Source organism: Oryctolagus cuniculus, chromosome 12, assembly GCF_051225735.1.
Source record: "Oryctolagus cuniculus isolate XC-2025 breed Fujian yellow rabbit chromosome 12, ASM5122573v1, whole genome shotgun sequence".
NCBI classification, from domain to species: Eukaryota; Metazoa; Chordata; class Mammalia; order Lagomorpha; family Leporidae; genus Oryctolagus; species Oryctolagus cuniculus.
Genome location: NC_142878.1, coordinates 47,755,281 through 47,765,815, shown reverse-complemented (window position 1 = coordinate 47,765,815; position 10,535 = coordinate 47,755,281).

The following is a 10,535-nucleotide window of genomic DNA, read 5'->3' as shown; positions in this document are numbered from 1 at the left end:
TTCTGTGTCATTTGAATAAGGAATGATTTCATATCAGTATTCATATCTATGGCTAACCATGGCACTTAAGAAGTGTTATTATATGTAGCCATTATTGTAACATTATTCACTCAAAAATTCTGAGCATCTTGATTGTTCTCAATATGTTAAACTTATTCTAGTTGCATCAGTATAGAATATTATGATTTCCTGGAGCATAAAATATACTTAGCTCATGTTGGATACATGGCAAAACCATATAAAAACACTCTGTCAAAACTGGTTCCAAAATAAAAAGGATTAAAAAGGCTGATTTTTTCACAGAATTTCAAGAACTGTGACTTAATACTTTATAAAATCTAGGCAATCCATATGCTTGCAATCAATCATAACTACTAATATTTAAACTATTAATAATGTTTTTCTCAACATCTCTAATTCGCACTTTAATTCCTTTTGAGATTTGATGCAAATGCTACCTGATCCTATTGATAAATGAACTTTAATTCATAATATTCCTGCATAACTAACTTCTCTTACAACTTTTTTGGTAACTATATATTCTGATTTTTCTTAAAATCAGTCTTTAGAATATCAACTTTTCTATTTTACATTACTCTAAAATATAAGGTATATGTGCAACACAATTTTTTATAGTTTTAGATCTCACCATTCTCTTGATGCAGTGGTCCATAAATAAGATACCATTTGTTATATAATTGCTTTTCCACATTTATATCTTTGCTCTACATAACAAAATGCTATTAAAATTCTAAACATTGTTATCTTCTTTTTCTATTAATGCATTCTTTTACATACTTTTAACTATCTCTGTTCTATTTATTTTTTTATTTATTTTTTTATTTTTTTGACAGGCAGAGTGGACAGTGAGAGAGAGAGACAGAGAGAAAGGTCTTCCTTTGCCGCTGGTTCACCCTCCAATGGCCGCCGCGGCCGGCGCGCTGCGGCCGGCGCACCGCGCTGATCCGATGGCAGGAGCCAGGAGCCAGGTGCTTTTCCTGGTCTCCCATGGGGTGCAGGGCCCAAGCACCTGGGCCATCCTCCACTGCACTCCCTGGCCACAGCAGAGGGCTGGCCTGGAAGAGGGGCAACCGGGACAGAATCCGGCACCCCGACCGGGACTAGAACCCGGTGTGCCGGCGCCGCTAGGCGGAGGATTAGCCTAGTGAGCCGCGGCGCCGGCCTGTTCTATTGATTTTTAAATATAATAAATATATTTGTATGTTTATTTGCATATTTGTATACAATCTTCTTGCTTAAGTTGTTGTGTATAACTTGTGCTTAAAGTTTAGGAGGCCATCATTGTGGCATAGTGGGTAAAGCCACCACTTGCAACACTGGCCTCAGATATAGGCACTGGTTCAAGTACTGGCTGCTCCATTTCAGATCCAACTCCCTGCTAATGTGTCTGGGAAAGTAGTGAAGGAAGGTCCAAGTACTTGGCGCCCTGTACCACATAAGAGACCCGGAAGAAGCGCCAGGTTCCTGGCTTCAACTTGGCCCTGCTCCAGCTGCTGTGGCCACTGGGGAGTGATCCAGTGAATGGAAAATCTCTTTATCTCTCTCTGCCTCTGCTTCTCTGTAACTCTGCCTTTCAAATAAATAAATAAACCTTAACAACAAGAAGTCTACATCTTTGAGAACATGCAACAGTTATCCCTTTACTCCTTTCTATTCTGATTTTTTCTGTTTTTGGATTTATTTATTTTTATCTTAATTACTTTATATTTTTAATATTTATTTTATTTATTTGAAAGACAGAGTTACAGAGAGAGGTAGAGACAGAGAGAGAGGTCTTCCATCTGAAGGTCTACTCCTCAGATGGCCACACGGCCAGAGCTGTGCCTATCTGAAGCCAGGAGCCAGGAGCTTCCTCCGGGTCTCCCACGTGGCTGTAGAGGCCCAAGGACTTGGGCCATCTTCTACTGCTTTCCCAGGCCATTGCAGAGAGCTGGATAGGAAGAGGAGCCCCTAGGACTAGAACTGGCATCCATATGGGATGCCGGAGCCTCAGGTCAGGGTTTTAACCTGCTGCGCCACAGCACCTGCCCCTGTTAATTACTTTAAATATCTGGAAAAACAAAACAAAACAATGGATTGTTTAACAGAAAAATTGGAAAGATGGTTGGTAGAAGTTTTTCTACCATCAGTGGAGTCTCTCAAATATTCTACTAGATAGTAACTCATCTTGACTTCAGAACTCCTTTAAGAATAAGAAACTGAGCACCAAAAAGGAAACCTGTTAAAGTGAAATGAACACTATGAGAAACGGTGACTTGATCAGCCCTCACCCTGACTGTTAATGAGCAGCTTAATATGTTATCCCTCTTAGTATTTTTTTTGTTTGTTCTACTTAATACTTTTGGTTGATTACTGTAATCAATACACAATTCTTCTTAAGTGCTGAAACTTAACTGAAAAGTGATCGCTGTTAAATATAAGAGTGGGAGTAAGAGAGGGAAGAGATGTGCAATTCGGGACATGCTCAAGCTGACATACCTCAAACAGTAGAGTTAGAAACATACCAGGGGATTCGAATTCAATCCCATCGAGGTGGCATGTACCAGTGCCATCTCACTAGCCCCAGTGATCAATTTCTGTTCACAATTGATCGTAATGATAGAACTAAGAACCAAAGGGATCACATAAACAAGAATAGTGTCTGCAAATACTAGCTGATAGAATCAAAAAGGGAGAGAACGATCCAACATGGGAAATGAGATACACAGCAGACCCATATAATGGCAAATGTCCTAATAGCACTCTGGCCTCAGAATCAGCGCTTAAGGCATGCGGATCCGGCTGAAATGCCCATGAGAGTATTTCAGGCATGGAAAGCCAAGACACTCTGGGGGAAAAAAAAACCTAAATGAAAGATCTCCGTGAGTGAGATCCCAGTGGAAAGAACAGGTCATCAAAGAAAGAGGTTCCTTTCTCTGAAGGGAGGAGAGAACTTCCACTTTGATCCTGGCCTTGTCTAAATATGATCAGAGTCGGTGAACTCAGGGGGCTTCCATAGCCTTGGCAGCTCATGACAAGAGCCTAGGGTGATTACTGATGCCATAAACAAGAGTGTCAATTTGTAAAGTCAACAACAGGAGTCACTGTGCACTTACTCCTCATGTAGGATCTTTGTCCTTAGTGTGCTGTACATTGAGATTTAATGCTATAACTAGTACTCAAACAGTATTTTTCACTTTATGTTTCTGTGTGGGAGCAAACTGTTGAAATCTTTACTTAATGTATGCTAAACTGATCTTCTGTATATAAAGAGAATCGAAAATGAATCTTGATGTGAATGGAAGGGGAGAGGGAGTGGATAACGGGAGGGTTGCAGGTTGGAGGGACGTTATGGGGGGGAAGCCATTGTAATCAATATTCTGTACTTTGGAAATTTATATTCATTAAATAAAAGTTAAAAAAAAGAATAAGAAATAAGAAAGTGACATTTGGTATTTTTATTCCTCTGTCACTGCTGATGTTTGTTCCCATAATGACTTGTTTACTTATCACAATTTTTGCTCAGCCTTTCTATTTCTAATCCATGCAATTAAAATGACCACAGTGCATGGGAAATAATTTCCTTTGAAGAGAACCTTAAAATTTTGGTTGTTGTCAGTATATGCAATGTGATGTATAATCATACTTGTATATTAACCAATATTAGACATAATGAAAGTCCAAGTATGACTTTATCAGGTTTATTATGTGGTATAATTTTTCTTAAATATTTTAAAGGACAATTTGATGTAAATTCTCATACAATCATCTATTTAACAGAGCTATAATGGAGAGTGCCAATTCCTGAAATGTTTTAAACTTTCCCCTGAAGATGCGTGAGTTAGTATTTTATTATTTGCACTGAGTAGAGGCAATTTCTTACTTATTTACAAAGATACTGTCAATGCCTAGTCAAGTCATATTACCCGCTAGATGTTACAAATTATTCAACAATGTGTATACTTACATATTAATAAATGTTATGAGATTCAGAATCCTTGTTCTAACTTCATGGTTTTAATCATCTTTATGAATATTCAAATAGTGAATTATTTTACCTTCTGTGATTTAACCTTACGAAACACAAAAAGAAAAAAGATTATTCTTTTAGTTGCTTTTGAACATCTCAAATCTTCAAGAAACTTAAAGTTCTTTGATTCGAGAAAACTTGATACATATACACAATGAAATACTGTTCAATAACTAAGATATAAAATCCTGCCATTTGTGACTAGATAGAGAAAATGGGAGGTCGTTGTGGTAAGTGAAACAAGCCAGACATAGAAAGACAAATACTGCATGATTTCATTCATTTACCAGAAGCTGGAAGGAGTAAAAGAAATGACAAGTGGGAAAAGTTGGTTAATGGGTAGTAAGTTATGATTACATGGGAGTAAGAAATTTTGGCTTGCTATTTTACAGAAGAGTGAGTGCAGATAGTAATTATACTTTTGTAAAAAGCCAGATGGAATGATTTTTAGTGATTTTACCATAAAGATGAAAAATGGGGAAATGCATAGGTTTGATATTATTTGAACATGATGCAGTTTACTTACCTACCTAAATATCTCCTGGTATCCCACAACAATTTTTATGTTTTAATTATCAACAATGAGGAAAGAGACAGGAAGGAAATAAGGAAGGGAAGAAGGAAGGATTGTGAGTGAACTGAAGAGTAATTAGTCAAGGAAAAGCAACAGGTTATTCCTGAACATTTTTCTCAAGGGTAGAGTTTCTCATTTAAACTTACTGGCCTTAGTTACAGATTCCAATGATCTGCTTCATGTGTACATTCTGAATTATGTTACAGGATATTTCCCTAGAGTGACTTATATAGGCCCATGTAAAAGTCGAATTTATTTCTAAGACTAGGGTGATTAAGATCTAGATCAAATATTATAAATGGTCATAGTTCAAAACTAATGTGATAAAAACTAAAGGAAAAAATTACGTTCAGCAGTCCCTGAACTGAAATTAGGTTTTGGAATTGTAAACTGAAAAACTAAGAAGAAGATCAAGGCAAGCTTTGTAGATGTGCTGAACTAAATATAAAAAAATAACATTTAATCAAGTGAAGACTGAAGATAAATATCTAATACCTTCAAATATAAGATATTAATAGATATATCTATTCTTATTACTGTCCATATGGAGGCAATTGAAATTTTAAGTGCAGTTAATTAAACATATTCTCATGATAACATTCTGAATTTTGTACTTGAAAGGAGTGATAAAACTTAATTGAATGCAGAGAAATTTAGTCACACAACAACTATAATATAGCATACTATTATAGTTAATAAAATTATAGAATATTCCATGTAAATATCAATAATAATGAAATAATAAATACATAGAATAACTTAGTAACTATTTTCAGGCTACATTAGATTACATACTACAAAAATTACAGACAAAAATCATTATTATTTAAATAAAGAACTTAAAAACCCAAATTGAAACATTCTGGAGATTTTGTGTATCCTGCATCTTCAAGTTCACTGAAACATCACCTGTTCACTAAAAATATGACATATAAATGCAGAAAAGATTACCTTTTAAAAATTCTTGGTTGAAATTCATCTGCTCTGGTTTTGCTAAAAAAGAAATGTTTTACCATGATACCAAAAAGTGGATAGGAGTATGTTTCACACAAAAAAGGGCTAAAATATTTTATTATATTTTCTTAAATTATAATTTTTCAAATATTTAAAAATAGTGACATGAAACCTAATTACATAATTTAATATTATAAAATTAGTACAGTTCGAGATTAGCAGTTGGAAGGACTGAGAATGCTCTGAAGAAAACATGCCAATCACTGTTGTTATGCACCCCACACTAAAGTGCCTCTAATGCAGCCATTGTTAACTTGACTAGTGTGATTCTCTACATTCCTTTGATTCTACAAGCATATATAAGGATTTATGCAAAAATATTTAATTAATATCATGTGTTTTTCTTCAAGCAATAATTTGTTATACTTAATTAGAAATAATACCTATTACCATGGCAATAGTTATAATGAAAATCAGTGTTTTAAATTCGGAGCACATAATTTCCCAGTTGTTTTTCCAATAAGTCCTTGTAAACAATCAATAAGAAAGCTAAAATTCATTGCTTATGCATAAATGTCTGCCTCCTAGAGAACATTAAAAAAATGATACGTTAAAATAAAAACATATGCTAGATCATGGAAGATGGTTTTAGGCCAAAATTCAAAGTCAAAAAAAGCTGAAAATAGAAAAATTAAAGCATAGTTACCAAGGTTATAAATATTGCATATAGTATAAAATAATCATCTGTAGGAAGATGAATTGCTGAGAAATTCCATGTACAGTTCTTTGAAATTCTAAATAACTACATAAGGAAAAATCAGCATTTATTTTAGGACATGCAGGATTTGATATTTCGTTATTTTTCTACAATAGATGTTTATAATAGTGGACTATAAAGCATTTAGATGTTTTTGCAGTGAGTATACTTTTAAAATTGTTTAGTTTATGTTCAAAGAGATTAAAATAATTGGTTTGATAAATATAACCCAACATTAACACCTTATTTGGAATAATACAAATAATTAATGATAAAAATATGCATTTAGGATTCTATAAAGCTAAATTGATTAAAGCAATAACCTGACACCTCTGACTCCTAAATAGATTTTATATTTCTATAAATATTAGAAAGCTTCTTCATAAAAAGGAAGCATGTATGGAAATTAAGAAAGCATATAAAACACACAAATGCATACATAAGCAGCTAACTTTAATTAATACACATTTATTTAATAAGAACTATATAGTAACTACTGTGGAATATAAAGAATAATGTGAGTGTGAGGACAAGAGCTGATCTTTAATCACAGGAAATGTACAGCGTATGTATTAGGAAACGCATAAGAAAATTAATAAAGTATTCAAAGCCTTGAAATCTATAATGCTTTTGAGGTAATTCTCAAATTCAAACTCATTGTTAATGTCACACACTATTATGTACCTTATGTGCATTTCTCTTTGTAGACTCTTTAGATTTTTTTTTCTAGTCAATCATCTTAAAGAGGTCATTTTCCAAAGGATGTGATACATCTCTCCGTGATGTAACATTACACAGTGTATATATCAAGGAAAGCATAGTTGACAGAATTTGGCTTTATTTTTTAATTTTCCATATACAGCATTTTTCCATCTAGGCAATTGGTACTCTTTCTTTCTAATAAACTCATTTTCAGTAAGATGTGAGAGATGACATATGCTATCCATCCCAAGGGCATTTCTACAACAACATCAATGAAAGCTTAATAGCAGGGGATTGTTTCCAATAGTATAAGATTCTAAGCAAAAAGAATTCTTCATTTTCCTGTCGTCTAGATTTCTACAAGTTTCTATATGATAACTTCTCCCCACAAAGTTTGGAAGTAACCCAATTGAGTCATTCCTACCAAAGAGGTTTAACTGAGGCATGAATAAATTTCTAAAGCTGGATTTCACATTGCAATGCAGTTGGGAATTGATAATTTCTTCTTTTTTTTTTTTTAACAGAAGATCAGTTTAGTATACATTAAGTAAAGATTTCAACAGTTTGCACCCCCATAGAAACACAAAGTGAAATATACTGTTTGAGTACTCGTTATAGCATTAAGCCTCAATGTACAGCACATTAAGGACAGAGATCCTACATGAGGAGTAAGTGCACAGTGACTCCTGTTGTTGACTTTACAAATTGACACTCCTGTTTATGGCATCAGTAATCTCCCTATGCACCAGTCATGAGTTTCCAAGGCTATGGAAGCCCTCTGATTTCTCTGACTCTTATCTTGTTTAGACAAGGTCATAGTCAAAGTGGAAGTTCCCTCCTCCCTTCAGAGAAAGGTACCTCCTTCTTTGAAGACCTGTTCTTTCCACTGGGATCTCACTCACAGAGATCTTTCATTTAGGTTTTGTGTTTTTGTTTTTTTTGTTTTGTTTTGCTTTTTTTTTTTTTTTTTTTTTTTTTTTTTTTTTTTTTGCCAGAGTGTCTTGGCTTTCCATGCCTGAAATACTCTCATGGGCTTTTCAGCCAGATCAGAATGCCTTTAGGGGTGATTCTGAGGCCAGAGTGCTCTTTAGGACATCCGCCATTCTATGAGTCTGCTGAGTATCTCGCTTCCCATGTTGGATCACTCTCCCCTTTATTTATTCTATCAGTTAGTATTAGCAGGTACTAGACTTGTTTATGTGCTCCCTTTGACTCTTAGTCCTTTCATTATGATCAATTGTGAACTGAAATTGATCACTTGGACTAGTGAGATGGCATTGGTACATGCCACCTTGATGGGATTAAATTGGAGTCCCCTGGTATGTTTCTAACTCTACAATTTGGGGCAAGTCAGCCTGAGCATGTCCCAAATTGTACATCTCTTCCCTCTCTTATTCCCACTAAAATAGAGAAAGGGTTTTCTTTACAGCCCTTAATATTGAGGCCATAATACCCTAACTACTCTACCAACTTACAGGGTCATTCCATCCTGTTTTCTTCCAAGAGGCAAGTCATGGAAAAGGACATTCTACTATAACCAGTAATGCTAGTCTAGTTTTACAGAACCTAATCGCAGTTCAGATCTATCCAAAAAGTCATTAAAACAAACTGGAGGCAAAAATCACATCATGTGTTCAAATCTGAATGTGTCTGTATACAGAAGTAGTTCATGTAGTTTTCCTATTTGTTTTAGATAAGATTACACAGGAGTGAGATTTAGGTGGGGGGCTTAGATAGGAGAGGGATGATATTAGATGTCCCAATAATTCTATATGTGTTTGATTAATGAAATAGAAATCATTCTCTTTCACTAAGCAACATATTCTTGAAGAGAAATCATAAATCATGTTGAATTACAAAGATCTCTTTGTGTCTCTCTGCCTTTCAAATAAAGTGAAAATAACCAAAAAAGTTTGAGTCACAACTTGGTTTTTCTGTGACAATTTTAGCAAACTACTGACTTTCTTTGAAAATACAAAAAGAAACCTTGAATCTGTGCACAGTGTATTAGAATATTATGGGAAGGCAGTGGAGGATGGCCCAGGTCATTGGGCCCTGCACCCACATGGGAGACCAGGAGGAAGCACTTTTTTTAAAAAAAAAAAAAAAAATGGCTATATTTCTCAGGGTATGGTAACCTCTAAATTGTTGACTAATAAATTCATCACAACCTATATTACATATGTTGAAAACCCTGATGAGATATAAGGTAAAGTAATTTATAATGTAGAATAACTTTTTTTTGCAACTTAATGTCAATCTTGAATTCACAATTGGATTCAATCTTACAAAACGCAATACTTTGTGTATGTCATGTCCAAGTCATCCATAAACAAATGGATTCAGAACAAGAGAGAGATTCCAGATATAGGTGTTTACATATCCATTCATATTCAAATAATTGATCCAGGTTTTATAGAGATTTAATGGTTACTAACATGTACTCTACTCTATTACGTAGTCAGACAGTATAATTTAAAAATTATAAGATGTTATGTAATGATGTATTAATTAGGGTACATGAAAATCTCCTTCAGAAGATATTATGCCCTTTTGCATAGAAAACCAGAAAAACAATGATACCTGACTTCAACTGCTTTCATTCCTGCAGAACAGATACAGTGATTTAGTGCAAGCTTGCAGCTTTCTCCTATAATTCAACTGTAACATTTAGTATGAATTTACCAAACTATTTCCACTCTTTCAGAATTTGTGCCTTGTATGAAGGTTCTATATCAAACAAAGTAGAAAAATGAGTGTAGGGGAAGAAAAACTATAGGGAATCTATGAATTATTATTGATCTTTCAACTGGAAAATCCACAGCTCTATCTCAGAATCACCATTCAAATTGCCATTTGCTTGGACCACAACTGAGAATTATATTATCACTACTCTCTACTTACTTGTTGTGGAGTTTTGGGAAACATTACTATGGTAAATTCAGATAAAAATGGTTTTAATCTCATTAGACAGTAATATAGAGTTAAGAAGATAATATATAACACACAATACAGCAACTGTAGTAGGATGACAGGCTCATAAAATATAGTATCAGCTAACATCTGCATAATGAATATGTATGTGTTACAGTGCACCTACACACACACATACCCTAAGAGGCTTATGGGTCCTGAAAAAAACTAATGCTTAGTAAAAATTTTTATTTCTATGAATGCATACCATTTACAAGTCATTTGCATATCTCTGAAAGTAAGTAGGGACAAATGATAAAATAAATGGAATAGTTATTGGTGGTGATAGGACAGAGACTCAGAATTTCCTTCAGATTCCAGATGAAAACAAAACACTAATTATAGTATTGAAAAAATAAAAACATTGTGTGAGTAGGCTTTATGTTCAATGAATTAATCATTTGAACAGTAAGTACAGTATCTAGCTTTGATGCATTGACACTGGGTTTGAATAAGCACTGAGAAAGCTAAATGGAAGGCAAACTGAAAAGAATGCAGGGTCTCAAAGCCACAAACACCTGTTAACTACTCTGAGCATCCCCAAA